This window comes from Amphiprion ocellaris, chromosome 9 (assembly GCF_022539595.1).
Source record: "Amphiprion ocellaris isolate individual 3 ecotype Okinawa chromosome 9, ASM2253959v1, whole genome shotgun sequence".
NCBI classification, from domain to species: Eukaryota; Metazoa; Chordata; class Actinopteri; family Pomacentridae; genus Amphiprion; species Amphiprion ocellaris.
Genome location: NC_072774.1, coordinates 28,567,225 through 28,593,657, shown reverse-complemented (window position 1 = coordinate 28,593,657; position 26,433 = coordinate 28,567,225). Strand labels below are relative to the sequence as shown.

General features: G+C 41.2%; 1 protein-coding gene across 5 annotated transcripts in view; it reads left to right on the top strand.

Annotated features, from left to right (window-relative positions):
• Positions 1–26,433, top strand: part of znf516 (zinc finger protein 516) — a 47,593-nt gene continuing 21,160 nt past the window's right edge. For 2 of the 5 annotated variants that reach the window (XM_035953082.2, XM_055013693.1), the window contains exon 1: positions 2,456–2,717. The gene's annotated coding sequence lies outside the window, so the exon portion shown is untranslated. Of the gene's footprint in view, positions 95–425; positions 467–2,455; positions 2,718–22,249; positions 22,571–26,433 lie in introns of those variants that run through there. The other 3 variants (XM_035953081.2, XM_055013692.1, XM_055013691.1) reach the window with 3 other exon arrangements.

The window sequence follows — 26,433 nt, the reverse complement described above, 5'->3', positions numbered from 1 at the left end:
GCACTTCAGCATACACTGCAAAGAGCATGCTTTCACCTTTAGGATTGTCTGTGCTTCTTGAAGTCACCCTGGATTATTCTTTTGGATAAAGCAGGTACGCAGTATTTCCTTCTATTTATACACGTCCTGAGACTAGTGGAGCACCTCGTGTGTTTTGATTGAGCTGTAGGTGGAAGGCGATTGATCTTGATTTAGGTTACATTCAGGCAGGGCTGTAGTGGTTGATTAAAAAAATATATCAAGAGAGAGATATCATGTATGATCCGTCGGTGATCATCTTATGGCAGCAGGACCAGAAGAATATATTTATAATCCCCACTTCTGCTATGATGCCATGCACCCAGTTTTGATGATACTTGGAATTTATGTAAGACATCATGTCAACCTTCAAAAAGCAGACTAAACTTGTTTGGTTTATTTTCCAGTTAGAAAGTGCTGGGGAGAAAAAAGGAGCATCCTCTATCAGGTGAAAAAAACAACTTTCCGACACTTCATCTCTTCCTTGAGTAATTTGTGGATAACACGCTCTTCCATTGCAGCATCAAACAGACAGATGGCAGTTACAGAGTTGTAAGCAGTTAATTTTTTTTTTAAAGAAGGCAGCCCGGTGCGGAAAAAGAGGAGGAAGAGCAGTTTCTCTCTCATTCTCATTCTCTCTGTCGTTTTTTGTAGAGACTGTTTTATTCACAAGGGGTTGGTGAACGTTAAAGGGAGGGTGGGGGGTTAAAAAAAAGGATGGGGTGGTGGGGGGTATATCCATATTAGGAAGTCGTGTCCTACTTAATAGACATGGCACAACTGCCGCTGAGCAAGGCACAGGTGCCAAGCAGTCGGGTACCGGTGGCTCCTCTTCTAGCCGTGAATATGAGGATCTGAAACCGCTGGAAGCTCTCTGGTGTGTCGCATTTCTTCTTCTTTTCAATCTCTGCGCTCTCGCTGAAGCTCTCACAATCTGCATGCGGTGTGTGTATGTGTGTGTGTGTGTGTGTGTGTGTGTGTGTGTGTGTGTGTGTGTGTGTGTGTGTTACGTGTGTTTGGGAGGGGGGGCGGCGGAAACATGTGGCGAGGGAGGAGTGAGGGAAAAGAGGAGGGGGGTCGATCGGGTGTTGTGTGTGTGCGTGTGTGTGTCTGTGTGTGTCTGTGTGTGATGGGGGGTCTTTGCTTGAAACTTTTTTTCCCCCAAAGTGATGATGCACCTACAGGATGTGAGCCTGCTGTTATGGTAAAGGTACACAGTGGTGAGGTGGGGGGGCTCCAAGCACGAGGAAATCCAAATTAATGAGCGTTTATTTTCTTTAACCCCCCATTATCTGACGTGTACGTACAGGTGACTCCACCAGAAACGAGGGTGTGTGCTCGAATTAAGTGTACAAACTCGATCTTACGCAGCGTTATCGGTGGTGCCAACATTTTTACGCACGGAACCAATTGCGCACGGAGCTGCTGGCGAGCTGGGAGACAATTGTTCGGTGTCGCCTCTACTCTGGACACTTTATAATTAAACACACACACATGAACGCCACAGCTGATCCTTCCTCCTGATAGGACGCGATGGTGACATAAAATCAAACAAAGACACAGTGGAATGTGCGTAATTTGCGTGAGGGACTGAGGTTTTGGTGACAAGGGACAAACTTTTTCTGCTTCTTTTTTTTGTCGCCCTTCGATCTTGTCCTCAGTGTTTCACGTACACACAGAGACACACACAGTGCCTCTGTCCATTCATGGTGCGTTCAGGTGCTACCCTAACCTCCGCATTTCCTACGCTGGAAGTCAGAAATAGCGTAGGGTGAACTTTAAAAGGGAACGACTACCGGACCTCACTAGGGGATGTTGGATGATCACATGTGTTTTATGAAGAAACCGTACATGCAGGCACTTCCTTTGTCACTCATGGGAAATTGAAAGATCATTTAAGTCCCTAAAAATGTCAAAATGTTAATGGAATAACCACAAAAACTTTTTTTCTGGTGTAAATAAACATTACCATGCGTGACATAGTTATTCAGATGGAAACTTTTAAAGCATAATAACAACTCTTACGTCATATTTTTAAACTTAAACTAAAAGATGTCTTCGCATATGAGAGAAACCAGCAAGAAAATAAACGATAATCACCAATTAGTTGACTAATTTATAAAAACACATGGCACCAACCCTAACATCACTTCCTTATGATAACTTAAAATAGGCAGTAACTCATATAACACTGCCCCATGTTGGAGTCCAAATTTAGGACGCATAAATACTATGCGGTACGCACAGATTGGGAGATTGAGTCGTTTTTTTAAAAAGGAAAAACATGTTTAACATAACCCCTATGCTTCAGTTTAATAAATAAATAAATTACTATAGAATCCTGAACGTTGACCAGTTTATCTCCGACATTTCCGACAACACGTGAAGGCAGCACCAGTGAAACGACAAGAGACGAGAGAGAGAGAGAGAGAGACAGAAACAGCGAGGAGAGAGAGGGAGATAGAGAGAGGAACCTGTACTGTTCTACAACACAAGGAGACAGGAGTTCGCCAGAGATAATAATTCTACGCGATTTCGGCAAAGTTGAACCGCGGGTTGCTGCTGTCAGTCGCTGCACTGGAACATTCAGGGTCTCTCTGCTGGATCTGGACTCTTTACATTTGCTTTTTGGGGAAAGAGCTGCACCGGTTTTCTTTCTTTTTTAACACGAGTGTTTGAGCTGAGCAGTGTTTTAACCGGTAAGGAAGTGACTGTATATAATTATTATTGTTTGTTATGTTGAGGGTGTTCTCCATCGTAGAGGAGGGAGGGAGGGGGGCTGCTGTTGCAGCTGCTGCTGCTTCTATACTGCAATCTTTTTCTAGTTTTAACCTAGTCATTTCCTTAAAGAGTGTAGAAGAGAGGGGGGGTGCGATTAAGAAACAGGCAGCAAAGAGTGGGGGAAAAGTGCATGTGCTACAGTGGAGATAAGGGTCATTTTGAGGAATGTTTGACAGATAACACAGTGGAACCTTGCGCAAAAAAGGGGAGCCACAGTAATCCTGAGACACATTTAGGATGGGTGGTGCGTAAATAACAGGCAGGATGAAGTTCTTAGAGGAATTTCATGGTGATATTAAAAGGTGATAAAACAGTGCTGTAAACTTACTAAGCAGCAGCAGTGAAAATTATTGGCACAGGTGACAGAATATCCATAAAGCTGAGGTCGCTATAAAAGCTGTTAAACTTCAAATATTATAGGTGTATTACTGGAATATTGCCATAGTGATCCTGCTTCAGGGGCTGGCTGGAGTAGTTATCAGAGGAGATAGTTATGTAAAAGCAGAGTTTGCAGTAGAGGGATGGGGAGGGGGGGGTGAGCGTGCACGAGCGCGCGTGTGCATGCGCGCACGTGTGCCAAAACACGCTCACCTTCATTTTGTTTGTAGTCTGAGTAATACAAATGATAAAGAGGAGGGGGAGGAAAGAAAAAAAACTAGGCGTTGTCTTATCTGCTGTTGTTGGAATTTTGACTAGCAAAAGTAGCCTAAATAGATAGAAGTGGCTTTGTGTTAGTGGAGTTTACACACACACACACACACACACACACACACACACACACACACACACACACACACACACACACACGCACAACACTATGATATGTATTTGTGTGTAGTGCTGGAGTGAGTTTTACTCTATAGTGTCTTCCAACTTTTATACATGTCTGTGATGATCTGGCGTTCTTTCAGTAATCCAGTAATTATCTGTCACAAATTGACAGTCTGCATGAGATCCTCAGCTGTGAGTTTACTCTACTTGATCGCTTTTTTCCCCCTCTTTTCCTCGCTCCTCTGAGATTCTGTGGTGCACTGTTTTCTTCTGTAGTTGTCGACAGATACAGCGTTTTCTTCTGTCTAAGGTCACACATACAGAAAGAGAAAGAAATACAGAGCAGAGGGAGGGAGGCAGGGAGGGAGGAGGGAGGGAGGAAGAGACAGAGAGAGAGGGTTGTTTTGCAGACAGGATTACATTGTCTCCCTCATGTCAGATTTCAGACATTATGTTAAACATTTCTTCTTTAGCCTGCAGCTCTCTCGCTGTGGTTAAGCCGGTGAACACAACACCACACAACAACAATAAATGATCTAAGTTCCCCAAATTAACTGTTAGATAATAAACAGCCCCTAGGAGCGCCACCTGTTCCCCGACTCAGTACCAGGAATAGATCCGAAGGTAAACACATGCAGTCAATAATCTTTAGGGGGAACAAGTAAATAACTGCTTTTCTGAATTGATTTGTGTCTAGACTTTAGATCACCTTTTTGTTTTGTTTTTTTTACCTGTCTGTCCAAGAGGAAGGAAAGCCACAAACAGGATTAACTCTACCTGAAGATTTGAGTGTTGGCAGTGTTTTTCTTAGAGGGTTATGTCATGCGAGTAAATATACAGTGAGGTCACATGTTGAGCTTTTGTAAAGCGAGGCGAAAGAGGAACATGACCTATGTTTAAATGTGACTTACCGGCTGACTAATACTAACGTGATGCATGTTCCAAAATGACAGAAAGATGAGATTTTTTACAAAGCCTGTCACAGATGCCTCGCATTCACAAACAGATCCCTCGAGAGCTCACACATGACTCGAGTGAAGCCTTTTATGTTTGATTGCCTTCCACCATTGTGCGTCTTTTCATAGTTTGAATAAATGCCGCATACATTTGGCTTTTGTCAATAGGACTGTCTTTTGCATGCAGCTTGTGTGTGCTTACTTTTCTGTCCCTCACTTATCATGATCAAACTTTCAACTCAACCACAACTCTTTGTCTCTTCCAAAGTCTTGACTTTTCTTTTTTTTTTTGTTGCAAAGTTCATCCACCCCCCCACCCCACCCCTCTTTTTTCCTGTATATGTAGGAGTAAAATTAGCAATTTCATTTTTTTTTTTGTCTTGTCCCCTCAGAATGTGGAAGTGTTTTATTGGTGTGGCCAGAAACAATGAGGACAAGGCAGGGCTTTGTGGTGGCAGAAATGCATTTTTAACCCATGTGAATGAATGGCGCCTCACATTCCACAGCAGCAGGCCCTTTACTGAATGGCAGCACTAACTCGGCTGTTTTCATTACTCATTACTGCCTTGTGCCTTTTCACCATGGACATAGTCATTTACCTTCACCAACTGAGGGAGGGGGAGCTGGGGGGGTAGCACTGTAGAAGGCTCTGTCACAGTAGATTTTTAAAGGCAATATCACTGAATTGGATGTGCGGCAAACCTTTCTTTTTCCTTTTTGTTAGGTAATTGATACATTGCTGCTTCTGCTGACTTTAGTCTTACTCAGCAGTAAAGATTAAAGCTGCCATGGTCAGAAGATTACATTAACAAAAGATGAAATGACCGTGTGTAATGTAAAAGCTTTTCTTACACTGATGAACCCTCAGAGAATTGTTTCCCAACCTTGCAACTCATCCTCAGCTCTGTGGAGATTTATAGCGACTTTTAGCTTTTTTTTTTTTTTTTTTTTGGTTTTCTGGCCCACAGCTCTTTTTTTTTGCTCCTTTTAATCTCATTGCTCAAGAGCTTTAAAGAACACATTACCAACTATAGCATCCATAGAAGAGCATATAATGGATTTTAAAAATGCAATTCTTCACGTGAATTGATTGTGAGAAAAACTGAGCTGTAAGTTCAGTAAAGTTTGGACTCATGTTTGCAAGTTGACCAAAAACATGAATACTAATGTGTGACTAGGCAAAATCAGCTGTCTTCTTGATTTAGGACAGTTTTTGCAACACATTTTGTATTCCTCACCAGGTGCCTGGCTTGTTTCTTTCATGGAAAATGGCTGTGGTTTAAATGTGTCGATATCCTGGCTGAGGCGTTTGGAAAGCTGGAAAAACTGTTTATTTTCATGTAATACTGACAATCATTAGCATGGACTGAGGTCTCTGTGGGTGGTATCCAACACCTTGCTGAGTTCACACAGAGAGGTTCCAGAGCTGGATAATTGGGTCATCCATATGCATACTTAAGTCGTAAATTGAACATATTCGCTCCTTTTTTCCACTGTAATTACTACCCTGCTCTGACTCTACTTCCTCATGTCTGTCCCGACTGCTCGTGTTAATGTTGTGTGGCTTTGAACTATAATGGATCTGAAAAAAAAGACATCAAGTCACAAGACAGATATGTTTTCCTGCCAAAAGTCATACGCGCGCTGTTATTTCTGTTCTTTCTCCCAACTCTTCCCTGTTAGACTTTAGATTGCATCAATCCTTTCTACATGAAAGCAAATATGCATCTGCCTTTGCGGGCTTAAATAACTTTCTGTGGCATATTGAGGTTGGATTATGGCGAGAGGCAGCAAACAACAAGTGCAAATCCTATTTTAACAGCTGTTTCTTGTATTATTATGAAACAGAAAATGAAAATGGAAAAAAAAAAAAACAATTGAAAGAAGCAAACCTCTCTTTGCTGGTGGTCCAGATAGCCACATCATTTAAATACAGGGTCCAGTGTCTATTCTGCGGTGATGGCATTGATTCCCTGCCACATGGTGGGGGTTTCCACTCTGAAAGGGCAATCTCTCTGTGTTAGCCTAGAAACACCAAGCTCCTGGATTAAATTATAAATGAGGCCTCCATGGGAAACGTATTGCTTACTGCGTAGGATAATCAGAAGGAATTTACATTTGCTGTCATCCTATGCGTTTCTATTGGATGTTTAAGTTTACTGCTTATTCTTGGATGCTAATTTTCTCAAAAGTTTGGTAACAGGTGGGTAGCTAATCCTTTTATTTGGGTCACGTCTGCACCCCAGCACCCACATGGATCAATACAGTCTTTGACAAGGCGAGCGGCGCTGTCCAGGTACTAAACCATGAAGCTGGTGGCCACCTAAATTAGACCCAAAGAAATTGATGTAGTAATCAGAGGATTAAGATAGGAGAGGGGTTAGGGGTTAGAGTTGGTGGGGGGTAGGGGAGGAGCTGAGGAGAGGGGGATTTAGGCACAGGGCCATTTTAGCCTTAACCCATTGTAGAGGGGTGGAGAGAGAAGAACAGGGTCTTCCGTAGAGTTTTTGTTAATATTTTCTCTATTAAATCTGTGGATAAATGATGTGTATCAGGAAGTGGCTATTTTCAAACTTGGTCATCATGACAAAAATTAAATTTACCCCCTACTGTGGTGGAAAACCCCTTTGAAACAGGAAACCACCATGGGAGACAAGAACTTACTAGTGAAAGCAAAAACAAACAAATTTAACAACAAAAAATAGTTAAACATGCTACAATGTGCCAGTTGTTTATTTATACTTCCTTTATTAGTATAAAACAATGGCAGCGCACAGGTCTTGGTATTTGTAAAAATAACAACAACTGAATGCAGGTGTGAAAACAACCTGTGCTAATTAACTGTGGCTACTATATAGTCCTTCTTTTTTCCATTTATATTACAAAAGTTAGATTTCAAACATTTTCATTTGTGCACATCAACTTATTGCTTAAAGTTCAACATTAGTACAACTATACATAACACCTGCACTCATTAAATTATTCCATACTGATTGCTTTTCAGTTGCAATAATTGATGCATATTTATGGGAAACATTACCAGTCATTCTGAGATTACGCACAATGCTCATCACGTTTCCTCAATATTTTAATAATGAAAGAAATTAATTGCTATTAGTGGTTAATGTGAGTAGTTTAACAACGTCATCATTTTAAATGAATTTTATTTCACTGGCAGATTGTGTAGCAAAAACAACATTTAAACTTTCTGACGTCTTTTTGTTAGAAGTCTTACTAAAAATATCTGTGATTCCAGATGCTTAAATAACGGGAAAGCAGTGAGCAATCCATTTTGTGCTTCCTTGTTCATCTTTATCTGACACATGTAGGTGTGTGTCTGCAGGATTTGCAGTTAGAACCTCGCTGACAGACCACTGCTCCCACCACTACTGTTAGCAGTTGTACTAATAAATCATAATTTTAGCAGCTAAGCTTGGAACTACACTTAAATCAGAGGTGGGCCACACTGAGTGGCTGATCTGATAATCAGGGCTGGATATCGAGCCCATTTATCAGTGCCACCCTCTATTATCCGAGGACACTCAGAGCAGCCCGAGCCTGCAGTGATGCAAGCAGCTTTGCAGCATCTTTGTCAGTGCATACATTTCATCAGTTGCACTGAGTAGGATGTGTTGGAGTTTTGCAGAAAACTGACTCTCACTTCAACTCAAATGGAAGCCCATTTACTACATTACAAGCTGCATTATCCATCACCGTCACTCATGTTGATTTTCTGTCTTACACATTATTGATGATCCAATGAAATAACAACCACGAGCATGCAGCGCTGGGGCTGCATGTGCCGGATTCATTAGCAGTGCTTATCAGGTTTGAGCTGACATGGTGATCATAGTTAATAGATTTCTGCCTGCCTCTATGAACCAACGCTTGGCATTGTTGCTGTGATTGCTGCGGGATTAAAGAAGAGAAATAAGCTTAGCTGGGAGAAATAGCCCAGAGAACCACGTGGCTGTGATCAGGGATTGAAAGAGAGAGAGAGAAGAGCTGCAGTGGGAAGGAACAGCACTCTTTGTACAGCCCAGATGCCACTGTAGTAGACTACCATTATTGATCCACTGCTTTATACACACACCTTGCATGCACACTACACACACACATGCACTTAGACTTTAATTAGATAGCATTACAATGGGAATTCAAGGAAGGATACTGCGAAGTGGCTTGCATCGACACCTTTTATTATAGATTCATTTTCTACTTTTTAGAAATGAATCCCTCGTGTGTCTAATAAAGCAGTGGCCCATGAGTGAAACATGTCATATGGATCTGTTTAGGTATCATCTTACCTAATCATTTGCAAAACCATCTTTTCTCGTCTCTGCATGCCTTCCACCTCGCCTATCTAGTCTAGATTAGCTTTTCATCATGTTTGATAGACCAAAATGACACACACACTCAGCATGTAGGTGTCTGTGTGTTTTGCAGGGTTTGGCAGGGAGGGGATATGGCACCCAAACTTAATCCAAACTCACAGCAGCCCAGAGGGCATTAAGGGTGGGTGGGGGTTGGGTGGACTGTTTCCTAAGCTGAGAGGCTCCTTTTTAGCATTCGGCATTCAGTTCCAGTTAATAAGCATTCTAAATGAGAGTAGAAATGTCCTCAAAAATTTTACCTAAGATATATATAAGTTTAGATTCTGTTGAATTCTGTTCCTGGGAAAGTCCAGGACTGTGCATGACATTACACACTGTTGTTTTAGAGTAGAAAGTTGGTGATGTTCACAGACAAAGAACAGGAATGTTACTCATAGGAACTTTTAAAATGTTTGATTCTAAAGTAATTTCTGGGAAGTCGGGAGCAGAAGTACAGCAGCAATTAACATTATTAGGAACTTCAGTTGGAAACTGAAAACAAGAGAAACAAAAAAGGAAGTTATGGACTGCCACCTTAAAAGTATTTGCAAATACTCTCAACCTTTCATTCTTACTTCAGTTTCACTTTGATGCAGCTGCCACATACTCCACCTCTTTACACACACACACACACACACACACACACACACACACACACATTGTCTAATCTCCCTCAAGGAACTATCGTTACTCCATTTAGATATGAAAACAACTTCAAATACTACAAACTTCTGTGCCCATTCTTCTCTGCTTGACTTCCTCCATCTCAGCTGCTCCATATTCACTACATTGTAAGCCTCATCTATTAGTCCCTAAAAGTCTTTTTTTGGTGCAGAATCAGCGAATGGAAGAGAGTGGATGTAGTTTGTTCGGGACTGAAGGCCAGTGATGTTGCATGTCTGACTAACTTAGGGAAACAAGCTGGAAATGTCTGCAGGCTACTGCAGCTAATCATTCAGCCCACAGAGGAACTGATCGTTAGCCGCTGATGTCAGCCTAACCTTGCCACGATGTGTTTCAGTGCGCTGTGTGTGGGAGACGGGGGTACATATGGCTGGACTCTATCCTGTCAAAAAATGTTTGCTCGTCATTATAGAGCGGAAATGCATGATGTGTTTCCTCAATTATGGGAACGTAACTTAAAAATACCACAATTACTTGAACAAATGTATGCTTTCAAAGTACATATGTATGCATTACGTTTTAAATGAGCAGTACTATTATTGACTTGTTATGCCCTTTTTTGCTGTGGGAAAAGAAAAACCCCTCTCTAGTAGGTCATGTCCACTCATATGGAAATATAGAGGGCAGTCTGACTTCTCCTTTTTTCACAGAAACTGTTGGCTGTCTCAGAATGAATCAAAAGAATGAATAATAGGAGGAAGTGAGCAGATTTGTGCACCGTAAAAGCTTTAATTATACCGAGACCTCTGTGAATTAGAGAGAAATGTAAGCCATCTAGGAGATTGGCCACTGTCAGAGTTTTACTCCTTACATTTCTTATATTTGGAGTGAATAGAACAAACAGGCATTGAGGAAGTTGGAACAGGAGGTGCTCTGGCAGGGTCGAGCAGGCTTCAGGGTCACTGAGGACAGAGGTGAGGAGGAGGAGGGTCGCCCAGCGGCTAATGAGCTCACCTCAAATCCACATGCGGATAAGAGATGCAGTTCAACTCCAAGCGTGCAATCTGGATGCAGAAGCAGGTTGCAGGCAATGTGCATCCGTCATCTTTTCTGGGGGATTGTTTTCAGCTAGGAATATACAAGAAAAACACTAAAATAAGCATAAGCTTTTTGCTTTTTTACCTTATCTTATTGCTCTTCCTTCTTTTCATGTGTCCACATACAAAAATAGTATAAATCTTCAATGTGTTTTGACTGTTTTGACATACATTACATTATGACCCTTGTTGCTCTTCACCTAAATATCTTCCTATTTCACAAGACGGATGCATTACATAATATTAAAGGGAAAGTGCACTGATTTTACACATCAAAGTGCGTGCAGAGGAGTCGGGGAGCTTGGGAAAGAAAGTTATATAAAGCCTTTAGTGTCTTCTGAGGGAGTTGCATGAAGTCTGATAAATGTCCTCAAGTGATGCCACTTGAGTCGGCATCAGTTGGGAGCGAAGACTGCAGTTTGACAATAAAGTTAGAAAGATGTGAGTTTACCAGAGCTCTGAAGCCTGCTCGCCATCTCTGCTTGAGGCCAGCAGCTCAAGGCTATGCAAGCATCACACACCTGAACCTCTGTCTGAACTGCTGCAGTGTAGGTGATGCAGGCCCCAGAATTTGTCAAGGAGGGAGGATGCATGAAATGAAGAAAGACGTTATCTCTGGTGGTGCTGCTGCATTGATTTTGATTCTTACTTTTAAACAAAAAAAAAATCTCTATTCAATGTATGGCAGTCTGAACCTGGAGGGATTGTCAGGTTATATCCAGTGCATGAGGAGAGCGGAGACACCAAATTTTTATTTATTTTTTTAACCTCATCTGGATTTGTGCTCCCACATTGTGTTTCCTGGGCTGCTGTCTGCTGCTTACCTCAGTTCCCAGCTGCCTCTCTGTCCGTCTGTTGCTCGGGGGCCTTGCAGTCAACTACACAGGGAAGAAGAGACCAAAGATAGGGAGCTTTTTAGTACCCCACCCCCCGTCTCCTGCACTCCCCTCCTACCACCACAACACACACAACCTTACTGCCCCAGCATCCACCACCACTAGCAGCAGCAGCAGCAGCACTCTTGATGTTTTGTAAAGAATCCCCCAGCACACTAACACCCTCCCTTTAGCTATACACCCCCTGGCCTCGGTGCCCTGCTCCTACATTGTATCCAGATGTGAGGAGGATAGTTGAGGGGAGGAAGGTAGGGGCCCCTGGTACTGCCCCCCCTCTCCTCCTTCATCCACCCCCAGCCCCATACCAGCCAAACACATCCCCAGACCGGAGCTTTTCCACTATTATGAACTCCCTGCTAGAAACAAACAAAGTGATAATTGGAGAGTAAATATCCCATTTCTAGCTCAATATTCCATCATGTTATGTATTTTACAAACAGCAACAAACATCCATCATCGCAGCGACGATGCTTTTTTCCTCTCAAACTAAAACCGTAGAGATGAAAATCTGTTGCTCTTGAGTGCGGCTGGCTGTGATCATCTAATCCCTGGCTTGCACAACTCTATTTAAAGAGCGTAGCCGCTAATCCCATCAGATTATACCTGACCAACTCCACAAAATCACCCAATTAATAGTCTTAAGGGTAGTCACAAAAGCCCGTCTTCCCTAAAAAACAAACCCTCAATAAATCACACAGAAAGATCTGACCCATTTCTGCAGTCCTAATCTCATCAAACAGAGAGGCAGGCAGGATCCGCGGTCAGGGCTACGCATCTAGAAGAAGTGCTGACTTTGGGAAATGCAGCATATCTGCATTTTTATGCAAGTTACTTTGCACTCAGTCATATTGAGACCATCTTAGTCAGAGATGTAAATTACAACCCCGAGCTGCAGATGCTGTGCTTGTACCATCTCTAAGGCTGAAGCCGGCTGCTGTACGAATTCTGATACGACTCCTTTTAAATGCATATTGATTTTCACAACTAGGTTTGAGTCCCAGAAGCAGCTGGTATGCTTAGATTCAAGTACCTGGACAGCAGGCTCCGCAGGCATCATTGTGCCAGATAGATCTGAGGTGGAGGTTTGTGTGATATACTTGTATGTATTAGGATTTTTAAGGGCTGCTACTGCCAGGTCTTTAATTCAAGCAACTAATCATTCTTTGCCAAATTTCGGTGTTTTTATATCTGCCAATTTTCTGATTCCAAATAAACATTGTGGAAAAGCCATAAAAAAAGCATGAATACCATGTAATAGTTCAAACAAGAGCTGCTACTAAGCGTGTGGAATATGTCAGAATACTGCAGAGTGACGTATTAATTAACTGTCCAATAAATATGTAATCAGTTAAGCTGCATCATATAAACAATATCAGATCCTCTGTCAGATCGGAAGTCAATTTCGTCATTTTGTAACATCAATCTTTTTAGTTTTCATCATAGGACAAATGCTGCTCATTACTGCTGCTGTTTATACAGTATTTACAGTGGGACTCGTGAACCTTCCACTACATTGTCTGTATATCTCAAATCATATTTGTTGTCATAACAAATACTGATTGCCGTCACCATTTCTGTCTTTGTAAGCTTAAGCCCTATGTTTTCCTCACTTCAAACCCAAAGCACGGTTTGATTTGCTCATCTTGGATTCATACAAATACATGGTAGTTTACCAGCAGACTTTGACTCTGTCTCCACGTTTCGTTAGAAGTGAGTCGTCTCCATTTTTAGTCACCCGTCCTGCAGTCTTTCCTCACTGCAGTGTGTTGTGTAAAGCTGTCCACTGGTGCGATGTGGAGAGAATGACTGTACATAATCCTCAATCCTCTGTCGCTCATTTCATGTGTAACAGGCCTGTTAGTTTTTAGCAGGTAACTCCCTTTGGAAGTGTCTGATCCCTCCAGGGAAAGCTGCACAAACATGACTGCTTGATGCAAAGTTTGCCATTTTCTATAGTATCCTCAGCGGCTGCACTGAATTAACAGATTAACATTCAGTGGAGCACAGAGTGGAGTTACCACAATTAAGAAAAACTCACATTAAATTGTCTTATATTTCCATTTATTTGATATTTTCTTCAGAATTTAATTATTGAGAATGCCAAACCCTGTCATTATTGTCCATCAAAAAGTAGACTACTAAAATACTACTACTACTATAAGTTGATCACACAAACCTAACCACTCTAAATACGCCACATTCTGTTATGAATGTATTTTACATGAGACACAGCAGTTGTTGTGCCATATACACAAACTGCAATCAAATTTCAGCACATCTCCAACCAATTGATTCATCTAAATGCCGAGGACTGAGACAATTGTCGTTCTTATTTCAAGGACAATATATGTATAGCGTCCCAAGCTGAATGATGAACTGTTTCTTTAGCTTTGCAGCATCTGTGGTGATAAACAAAATACCCAGTACTTTGGCTTCATGAATACACTGCTAGAGAAATAGAAAAGGAACAAACAAGACAAAAGAAACAAGAGTCTACATCCGCAGTATCGGTCTGTGCGTGATGCTGATTTGAGGCAAATACTAACACAAGCAAGCAAACATATTCAAACCTACAACAATATCATCAGGATTTACACTTCACCATGTTCATCATCTTAACCCCTCGACACCTGAATTTATTTACAATTAAATTTAAAAAAATGTGTTTTTGCTTTCCAGCTGATGCTAAAATAGGTGGAGATTGTTAATTTGTCTATTACACATAGAACAGATATATAAAAATAATAATAACAGATTTATAATAATTAAGTCCCACTCCAACTGGTCCTACGAGAAACCAGCGCTTACAAAAGGTTCAGAGGTACGTATTGAAATTGCACAAATCTGCATTGGGGGAATGGATACACTATCTAGGCTGCAGTCTGAATGAAAGTGGTATGATGCAAATTCGCGACAATAGGTGTCAAGGGGTTAATTTAGCATCTTAGCGTGCTATACCCAAAGTGTTACGGTGCCTAAGTCAATGGTTTCTGAAGCATTTAGCTCAGAGTGGCAAATCCTTGTAATATACCTAACCAGTGAATGTTAATAGGCTGTAAACAAGCAAACAAACAAACAAATGATGTACACTGAGCTGATTTAGCGCTTTAGCTAGCTTTTACATAATCTTTCAAACCTATTCATATAAATTATTAAGTATGAAACCAAATACTCCAGTTCACCTATGATCAATGTGCTAAACAGATTAAATGCATGACCTTGTCTATTTTCTACTGACATAATGTCTTTTTTTTTTTTAAATAATACTTTAAAACTGTAGTTGAAAGCCACAGTGGTTAAACAGAAAATACAATGAATTCAGGTGTCATTCTGTGTAGAGTTGTTCTCCATGTGCCTGTGCAGGTTAAGTGCAGGTGCTCCAGCCTCTTCCCACAGTGCAAAAAGATTGGTGATTTTAAAATAACAAGACGTGTGACTGTGCATGGTTGTCTGCAGCTCCTCCTGCGACCCTCTGCAGGATAAAATGGTTATAGCTAATGGACAGATGGCTACAACAAGCATATTGGAACAACTGGAAGTTATTTAATCTGTGTAACTGTTAAACTTAGCAACAAGTCTGAAAAGCTACCATCCGAATGTTTTGGATTTAAGAAGTAAAGCAAAACCGGGCCTATAGAGAAGAGTTACCATCATTTATTGTCCAAACTTGGACTCACACAGTCCTCACTTGACTTCCATTTGTTACAACAAAATTCTCATTGTCATTATGTAACCTATTACCAGACAGGTTGTCAGCCTGACATTCATGCCGGTGTAGTTGCTGTCTGCTTCCAGATGTCGATCTGGTAAACCCACTACTGTCTAAACACACAGCAACTGGTGCAGATCGTGTTGTGGTGGTGAGTTTCATTGCAAACAGGCGGGTTGAGGAATGCTGCTTGTTTACCGACAGAATGCTGTGATCTGGCTTTCTTCAGCCCACCTGCATCAGGAGGGAAAATGAATTGAAGGAGTGACTGATTTAGATACATATGGAGCTTTTTCCAGCTTGTTTTGCAGTATTACTGTTCATCAATCACTCAGCTTTTCAATCATGCGTTTCGGATGTTATTCACCCCACCACCTAAGTAATATTTTCCTATTTTGAACTTTCTGTATGTGCCGTATGTAGGTGTTGTTTATCTTCGTTCTTTGTCATTTTGCCACACTGCGTCTTGTGTCATCGCAGCTCCGGAGACAGATGTTTTCCACTATTACAGACAGTGGTGGAACTCGAGTGGTAGTTTTTCACAGTTTAAGCGCATAGATTGGAACTTCTGGGAGAGGAAAGATGTCTTAGATTTCTTTTTTTTTTTTTTTTAAAGTTTTTACACTACAACATTCATCAAGCTGGAAAAAATTAAAGGAGTTCACAGTTTCCCTCACATCACCTGACAAACAGATTCACTCAGTGTACAGTGTAGCTTGATGGTTGGTTTTACAGTGTAACTTTTAGATTGTCTCTGTAGAATTGTTGAAAGAGTGTTGAGAGAGTGAATCCTGGTTAATGTCCTGTTATATGATTATGCTACAAACGGTATGTGTCATAACAAGTTGTGAAGTCCTCCCTAAACAATGTTAGAGAGAGAAAAACTCCACATAGAGCTCAAACCCAGAGAGAAACTTATATTTTTCATAGTGATCTTCTCATCAGACAGTTGTGATCAATAGTCCAAATTTCATAAAAAGTCCTGTAAGATGGACATTTTCTGCAGCCTGCATTCTTCTCTGCTCTCTGTCTACCTCGATCGGCCACATCTCCATCTCTCTCTCTCCCTCTCAGTCAGCTCTTATTATCCCAATCCATCTCCTGCCGTGACTTTACATCACTATTTACCACTTATCTTCCCTCTGCTGCCCTCCCTCTTATTATTTGCTCTGCCGTTTCTGCTCTCCTTGACATGCATCTCTCTCCCTCTCTCCTCTGATGCCGCCTTGTTTTCCTCGGTATTGGTTTAAGGTTTTTCCACTGGGTGAGTTAACAAGCTGGCATGATTTCATCAATGTGAATCAGTCAGCCTGATAAGACGTGACCCAGATGGGATCTCCAGCTCTTGTTATACAGCCATCCATCACGACCACCTAGCCACATAAGCTCTCTCTCATGGTAATGCCTGTCAGCCTGCCTATGAAAGAAACGTGTCATGTAGCTTCGGTGCACTCTCTAGAAAACTCTTTGTCCCATATAAAAGACATCGTTTGTTATTCTCATCTAGCAGCTCCAGTTCCTGTGTGGTGCTTCTTCTTTTTTTTTTATTATTTTTGGCTATGAAATCCTGGGCAGATGTTGCAACACACACACACACACACACACACACACACACACACACACACAAAAACACTTTGAGAATATTCCTTTAGGGACTTGTGATGATCAATAATGAGTTTGTGCTAACCTTAGTGAACTTTGTGGTATTTTGTATTTCCAGTCGTATCACTTTCATGTTCCCACTATAATAATCCCACCGGGACTAAAAGTATGTTTGTAGGACGTAACAGTGATTTTCAAGGCACATTCTTACACTGAATGTTAAGAATGATTTTGTTGAAAGATAGCTGCTCTCTTGCCAAAAAAACAGACAAGTAAATTGATGCTGATGTCATATCTGTACTCTAACTATTCAGCTAATACCAGCAGCTTAGCTTAGAATAGAGACTAAGCTAATAGGCAAAAACTCCTATTTACCAAACCATTTACACCTGAAGTTATTTATTGTTTTTTCTGAGTACAAAACTTAGTGTACAAAAATGACCCACTGGGTTTTATTAGCATTTAAGCACAATGCATAATTTTTATTTGGTGAACTTTTGAAATCCCTTTAGGCTGATTGATTTTGTTGCCTCAGGACAGACACATAGTAGCTTCCTATTTCCAATCTTTATGCCAAACTAATCTAATTAACTGCTAGCAGCAATTTCAAGGCACAATGTCAGATTTGTGCAACATTAAAATTATTTAATTTCATTTTTATAGAATGATCAGCGTGTTGCAAACAACATTGGTCATTGTTGGGATCATTGTCAACAGTGATTTCCACATCTTTGTTGTGTTACAAGAATGAGTTGAATGGGAAGATAGGTCTGTATCATCGTACAAGCCCAATGGTAAAAGAAAAGGGAATTATAATTTAAATATGAGTTTGATCTGTAATAATCCATATTTTTTGCGATAATGTAATATCCTATGTATTGATTTTTTTTTTATAATTTTGTTGCATTAATATTAGGTTTCTGATTTCTACCACATTGTTCATAGTATCATTTTGATGCTGCCTGATGCAGTGTACCAGTGGGGATTTTTCTCAGTAACACACCATGACCTTCTAATGTTTTATGGTACTTGTATCATGTATGCTGTCAAAATAATTTATACTGTAACTATAAAAGATGATCTGTGGCGTCCAAAACTAAATTTATGTTGAATCTATACAGCGCTGCTTTTTATTTTCTGCGGCACTGACACATATGCACACACAAAGGTGGTTCAATACTCAGTTCATACTGTTCACAATAACATTTTTCCAAAGGGATGAAATTGGATTTTCCCCACAGGTTACTTTGTTTGGAGTTATGTTTCTTTCTAATCTGTTTGTGTGTTGTGTGTGTGTGATTGTACATTAGATCAGTGTGTGAACACCTCGCAACAACAACTGCCTGTTTGAGCCCACACACTCTTTCTGTAGTAGAGCCATCAGGAGATTTCGGTGGAAACCCTCCCATCCTGCTGCCAGTGCGTGTTTTGTGTGTGTGTGTGTGTGTGTGTGTGTGTGTGTGTGTGTGTGTGTGTGTGTGTGTGTGTGTGTGTGTGTGTGTGTGTGTGTGTGTGTGTGTGTGTGTGCGCAGGCGGTAAGAAAGACTCAGAAGCAGATCCGTTGCCCTGCCATGTTCTCATATCTGCTCTTGACAAATCTTACAGGATGTGTTCTTCAGATTTTGCCTCTAGGTAGAGGCAGGTTTGAAAACAAGACACACAGCAAGTAACAAAAAGAAGTAGATGATTGGACAAAGAATATTTTAGCAGACACACTGTATTCATGCACAGAAAAAAAAGCTATGAGAAAGTCAATGCAACACCTCAGTGTGTACTTTTGCTCCTTAAAGTGTGTATTGATGCCTGTTTAGCCATTAAGGAATGAGATGACAGTCAGACAAATCCTTTTTGGTTCTATAGTGGATTGTTGAATGACAACTGCATGATAATATATTCTAGAATATTGTGTTGAATAGCTTGTATTTGAGATAATGCTCAAGTGGAGTCATTCTGAGGCTAAATTTCATCTCTTAAAACACACTGAAGGTGATTTTGGGATCAGCATTCCTAAAGTGACTGACAAATCAGTTTCTTGTAAACCGATGCCCTTTAATAAGCCGCAAAAGTGCAGATTGTCTGTTTTTCCTTCACATAGCCACCAGCTGGTACAGTCAGCATGGGTTGCATGGTTCTCACATCAGTCTTTCTGTGTGAAATGACAAGTACCTGCGGCAGATTTTATCAGCTGGAGCTTATTAATGTTCGTCAGCCAAATTACAAGTTGAAACTCTCGGCTGTTGTCCTGTTAATGTTGTGTCTCAGTGCTGCTGTCTGGCCTGAAGATGCACATTTATACACAACAGTATGACTAATTTCAAATGCATACCCTCTCCTGTTGCTTGTGTGCGAGTGACGCGTACATACATGTGTGTCTAAACTCACTAACCGCAAAGCCCTGTTTCCTCAGCAGCCGGCAAAATAAAACGGTTTTATCAGACAGTGTGACAGTGTGAAAGACTGGTGGCCAACTTTGAGGTCGCTGGTCTAATTACACTTCAGAGAGACTGATTTAGGTTCAGCTGCAGAGGTTGTTCAGGCCTGCAGAAGGATGGAGGGGAGCACAGAGGAAGAGGAGGAAGAAGGCAGTGAGAGTTGTGAGAAGAGTGGACAGTTGGGGAGTGGGGTGAACAGAGATGGAGGAGTTTCAATTTAGATTTAAATTGATCGCCACGACTGCCTCCTCTACTTTCGCCACTATTACACCAACAAGTTGCAGTTGTGCTCTTTGTACCTCTGGCCCATACTTCCTCAGTGTGCTTTCAGTTGCATTATCAGAAAGCATAGACGGGATAGTTTTACCGGCATTTGCATGGATCTGAATAGAATAAAAGTGCACCATCTTATCTCTGAGAAAACACGGCTGTAGCTTTCTAAATTACTTATTTATCTGTAAGTGTTTCTAAATGTCTATCCTTGTAAGGAACATTAAAAAAAAGATCTTGTTACATAAGCACATTTTGATCATCCTTACATCCACTCCAATAGTTTGGGATTAAGATTTGGATTTGAGGTTGCCGTTAGATTAAGGTTGAGGTCGGGGTTAAAGTTTGGTTTTAGACTGAACGATTTAAAGCAACAATCCTGCACAAGAAGAGTTTATGCAGTAAACATATCTACTGTTTGTGAACTCGGAGGTACTTTGGAGGAGTTTAGTGTGTGCTGAGCAGTGACAGTAGATCGCAGTGTGTGTGCTAAGTGTGAGGAATGCTGCTGTGGCTCAGGAGAGGGGTGGTTGGGGGCTCCATGAGCAGGAGCACCCAGGGGTTAACGAGTGGTGTGAGAAAAACAGGCAGAGTTTGAGACGGAGGGGGGGAGGAGGAGGCAAGCATGCACACTCACACTCACATATACACACATGCATGCACACACTGAATCCCACAGGAAGCTGAAGATGGTTGGACCCATGAGAGCAGGCGGCGCTTGTTGGTATGAAACGCTGAATTATAGCAGCAGGTATCACGCACTGTTGATTAGTTTAGTGCTATAATTTAAAACCACCAACGAAAAGCACGTGTAATTTTTTCAAATTTGTTAGAAACACATAAACATACATTTTTCGTTCTGAAATGGTGACATTTCATTTTACTCATTTTGACTGAAAACAAAGCTGTCAAGCAAAATACACATTAATAGTAAGTCACATGTTGCAGCAACCACATAGCACAACCGACACGTGTAAACCAAAAATATTGAGTTTTGTTTCTTTTTTTCCATCTAGCCTACGTCATTTACTACAGTGTGTTCTGTTCATGTGCAGGTCACTCTGTGGGGCTCAGAAACCATGTGTCCTTCTTACCCGTCCAATAATCCCACTAGCATGAGTGGGTCACCAAAATGTAACATGACAGTATTGACCCAAACACCTGCCACTTCCTACACACTCATAAACCGGGACCCAGTGGACTCTTTTCTATCCAAAACCCTTCTCACGCAAATGGAGCAGGCAGGCAGGATCCCTTCTCAGCCTATTTATCAGGAGTGATGGGGGGAGTTTGAGGAGGGACAGACAGCGTGGACCCCCTCTATTGTTCTGACTGGGTTTAAGGGATGGGGGGCAGGGATGGAACCAGGGATAGGATGGGGATTGGAGACCCCAACAATACCACAAAGCCCCCCACTGCTCTTCCTGCTTATGAGAATGACCTGCTCTGACAGAGCAGGGACTAAAGGAAAAAAATATATAACTCAGACCAAGCTGGACCCAAATTGGTCATAGATCTGATTCTGGATTAGATCTGAATTAGAATCAGTTTGGAATCAAACTAGATGGGCGATGCATCAATCAAACTAGAATCACATTAACAATCCTCAGTCTCATTATGCCAAATTTCCTTGCGGGTGGGATGTTTTTCATTGGGCTGTTTGGGAAAACAGGCAGCAGCAGATCCTGGCAATGTGTCTGCTGTGTGTTTGTGCACCAATGTGTCAAAGCTAAAATCAAAATAAGTCAAACATGAGCCAAGCTTTAGCCAAAACTCACAAAACAGAGCTGCTTTTGCTAAAATCAGAGCATCAGGACAGACCTTAATAAGGGAGCTGCCAGTACAAAACTGGATGAAAACTCATTCAAACACACACCTACATCACATCTGTCTTCATGTAGTCTCTGAAGGATTATCCCTTCTAGCTTGTACACACACAAATGCATATGTCGCCAGATGTGGTATTGTGCAAGTATGTGAGAAACTTATCAGGGATGAGCAGATACATATTATCACAATATTAGCATTATTTTACTGAAATACAGGTTTTTTTTTAAAGCATTGCCTACAGTTTCTAAACCTATATGGAGAAAAGTAAGTTGCGTGTTTTCCACTTATGGCTGCAGACAAAATTTTTGATATACGGCATGCAAGTAAATCAACAGTACTTAACAGCACCTGGAGCAGAACCTTGTCTGTCAACCACAAAGTTTTTCTTTTGTTTCATTTCACAGCTGACACAGTTGTCACCTTCTAAATGCCTCACATCTCCAGCATGTGCGTTTCTTTTCTTTTCTTTTTTGTGTGTGTATGTGTGCGAACAGTCTGTAGGTGTGTGCGTGGTGTGTATCCAGCTGTGCTTTACTTTTTTCTCTGTTCATCGGGAAGCGTACAGCAGACCTCTTTGTCTGCCGGTTTAGAGCAGGGTGGGAGGTGAAGAGCAGTTTGTTCATAATGGATTATTGATTGGTCTGAGAATACACTGGCTCTATGCTGTGTGTGTTTGTGTGTGTGTGTCTGTGTGTGTTTAAGACTCCATACCATCCCCTCTGTCCCACTCTAAGCACTGAATGTCTCCACTTTATGAGCAACTGTACTGAGGACAGCGAGGTATTTTGTAAAGTGCTCTCTGTATGGTATGCTCCATGAAGCAATGTATGTGTGTGTGTGTGTGTGTGTGTGTGTGTGTGTGTGCATATGCACGTGTGTGTGAGCTGCTCTCTGTATGGGCTGTTAAGCTTTCAATGCTGCCTGTATGAAACAGTGTTAAAAGCCCACAGTGTGCGTATATAGACTTTGAAAAGATGTGTGTGGACATTAAAAGCCCCCTCTGTTTTGCTTTTGATTCCTCAGTTCTCCTGCATGTATGCGTGCATGTGTTCATTTTAACAGAAGGTCCACTCTTTATTTTTTCCCCGCTGTGTATTTTTTTCCTTAACCTCAGCTGCTCGTCTCTGTGCTGCTATGGGAGGGAAACAGATCCCATCACGGCTGAAGGATGTCCCACACGAGAACGACCTACAGTCATTACCAGTGATAAGGTGACAGTGTGAGTGAGTCAGTGCGTTATGAAAGCCAATCTCCGCACCCTTGGGTGCAGGAGATTTGTGTCATGGCTGCCTCTGAGATGATTGCCATGATGAAGGTGCTTCCTGGCTGGATGACAGTGTTTTCTATCATGAAGGAAGCAAAACAGCGAGGCCTTTTATCCTTGGCAGATCTTTGTCGAACAAAAGCAGTGCTCTTTAGATAGCAGGCTGTTGTAGTCCTATTTTGTGAGCAGATATGATTAACCCTCTGCACCTTATTGCACCAAATGTCATCTGCAAACAGAATGTGTGGTCTCTAGAGGGGGCTGTTGAGCTGACACAGTCAGTGTACTTTTTGGTAGTTTTTCTATTCGTTATGGTTTCATATTAGTACTGCATTTTTCTACATTAAGTTCACATTGTGCGAAGTTTAGTGCTACTGTGTGAAAACAAATACAAAACAGAAAGCTGACACCTATAAACAGGTCCTCAGCTGGCCAGCATGCAGTTTGACACCGTTTCAAGATTTACTCCAGATGTGGACCTCAGCAGTGTCAGAAATAGCCGGGCCACTCTGTAAAAGTGTAGATGGGAAAATAAGAGTGGATTTCTTCCTCTTGCTGATCTCCAGCTGCTCCGGTTCAGTGTTCAGAAAGCAGAACAGCAGAGGTTGAGCATGTTAGGAAGGAGAGGCAGAAAAAAAGAAGAGTTTGTTTTTGTTTGACACAGCAGTCATTATCAGCTGAGTGTAGGCCTCCGTTGACTCCCGGTGACTCATGGTAGGGCATCTTGAGTGTCCATTAATGGCATGTCTGATACCGCAGAGGCCATGTTCCCAATTAGGGTCAGGTCCTAGTATTAAGCATTAAATGTTCCAATGAGAATGTGGCTCTTAAACACACTCAACCAGGAAATGAAACACCAACTTCAGCTCCAGTTTCAGCTGCACACTGTCACTATCTCTGTTTTATTAACGTTTCTTGTGTGTGTGTGTGTGTGTGTGTGTGTGTGTGTGTGTGTGTGTGTGTGTGTGTGTGTGTGTGTGTGTGTGTGTGTGTGTGTGTGTGTGTGTGTGTGTCTTTGTGTGTCAGGTTAATTAGCTGGAGGATGTCAATGACAGTCAGGGTTTACAAAGTGGACTGATCTTGGTAACTTCAGGAAAGACACTGTATCCACTTATCGTGTTATGTTGCTTTTTAATAAAGCTTTGAAGCCTCCTGTCTTTTTTGATGACTTCGATGATTGGTAATCTTCTCCGTCTCTCCTGGACAGTTTCTCCCTCCTTAAGCCGATTTATATATTTTTTTTCTTTCCTTTAGCTTCAATGGTGAGGAGCCTGCATTGTTTCCCTTCTGGTGCTTAATCTCATTACATTTCAATTTGCACATGTGACTGTCTGGTGGATGACAGGCTTACTGTTGAATAGCCTCAACCCCTCCCAGCCCTCCTGACCCCCAGTCAGCAAGGCCATTTAATAGGAAATAAGATCATTATCCTTTGTTTTTAGTGCCAGAATTGGAAGAAACTACCAAGTATTAATGAAGCACTAGGATGTGGAGACAGAGAACAGATGGAGCAGATGGAAGAAAACACTATAGTGGATGAATGGTTTGGGGTTAGACAGCTTTGTTTTCCTTATTTTGCTGTTATGTGTCCATCATCCCCTGATTGCCTCGTTTGTTAGATATAATTAAAAAAAAGTAGTATTTATGACTCTTTCCAGTAAAACTTCATATTAATCAGGATATCTTTTGAAGACTCTCTTTCCAAGATCTCGGGTTTACTTTACCAAACACTTGAAGTCAGCCACAGGTATTGATCTTATCATGTAAAAAAAAACTCTGTACATAACAGAGAATCAATATAATGTCATGATGTTGGAATAATATAAACTGACATTTACAACATCACGCTGCTGTTCTCTATCCTAGAAATTATGTTCATGTACAACTACACTGCCAATCATGTTTAGAACAAATTGTATTTTCTTCAGGAAAGATTTGGAGGATTTTTTCATAGATTGACTCAAGGCCAGGGATCACCAGTATTATTATTATTATTATTATTATTATTATTATTAGTAGTAGTAGTAGTAGTAGTAGTAGTAGTAGTAGTAGTAGCAGTAGTATTGTCCAGAAGTGGGCATGAATGTCAGTACTAAATTTCAGAACAATTCTTGCTGAGACAAGAAGAAAAACCTGGGGTCATGAAGATTTACGCCCTCGGACACATGAATTTCTGCATAATTTTGAGCCAATCAATCCAGTAGATAAGCAAAAACTTTGAAAAGTCAGTGGACCATAATAGTCATCAGGATTGATCCCTTGGGTGTCATGGATGTAGCTAGAAATTTTATGGCAATCCATCTAACAGTTGTTGAGACATTAATCTTCATTAAAGTGGTGGAGCTACAGGCACTGGTACTGCCTGCACATTTAAAGGTTAAGGATTTTCAAATGCTTACAGTGAGCCTTTATCCTGTTTAGTTCAGCATTGAGTATGTTATGTTTGGACAGTCAAAAGTCCAGATCTGATAATATACTTTGTTTTAAAGTAATGTCACCTGCAGCTGCACTTCTGGCTGGGACAGTGCTTGTTCACTGCAAGCCTTGGCTCAGTAAGCAGTCCAGGAGGAAGCATGGGGAACCATCGAGGCTGATTTCAATAGCATAAATCATTCCAGATAGATAGGTGGCTCTGGTGCAGGGTACTCATTTTCAGTGCAAGAGTTTAAGACATATGATTGTTCTTGTGCTAACTTCCCTCCTCCACCACCTTATCCTCTTATGATTATGATCAATTATCCACTTATAATTAGAGCCTGGCAGTAACTCAGCTCATGTGCCCTGACACTTTATGTAATTGCCTGTAATAATGTTGTCAGTCACATTTCATATAGTCCACACTTTCAAGCAGATTTCCCATGGAAATTTCTGTTCATGTTTCAGTTTGGTGATAGAAGTTGGATCTTGTTTTATACATAAAATGTGTCATTTTTATCAACAAAGCTGTCTTATTTAATCATGTTTCAGTGAGCTGACAGGCAGAAAATAAATAAAAATGTGATTAACCTTTAATCAATCTCGTGATAAGATTGGGACTTTGCAACTGTGAAAAACAGCATGTCATACTAAATAAATATAGGGAAAACATGACTATTTCAGTGTACATTGGGCACAATAGAACTATATGTGTGCATATACATTACTGGATGAACGTAAGGCTTCACAACCACAGTAGTTGAGCAACCTGACACAGAAACAGTTGAAAATATGCAAATTCTATCAAGTATTCCACCTACTAAACGAAATAGATATAGTATGAAATTAGTCAACACTGCTTAAGTCTTTGTCTGTCTCCTCTTATCTCTATCTCTCTTTCTCTTTCTATTTGACTCTCTCCCTAAACCCATTCAACTCCAGTTTGAGAAATAGAGCAAAGCAAACTGTCTGAAGAGCCACTTCCTGTTGTGTACTTAAGAACCCTGTCATGTGATAGTGTCAGTTGAGGCGGCTGTGTGAGGCCAGTATGGGGAGGGAATATGGTGGCACTGCTGATCCTGCTGATGTGAACACGACTCACCCCCCTCAACTATCACCCTGATTGTGTAAAGTGTCGACTCAGCCACTGTGGCGTCAGAGCCCCCAAGCCCTGCACGACTCGTGCACAGTCACAGCGCGCACACACAAGCATTGCACACACGTGCATGCACATGTATAGTGGTGGTGCACAATGCAAATACAGACACATAGTAGCCTACACATGTGGCTGTAACCCACATAATCTCAATTTATATAGATAAATGTTAGAAGACAGTTGGGTGTTTTATGTCTGCGATGGATTTTGGGGTCGATGATCTGTGTCAGAACATATTT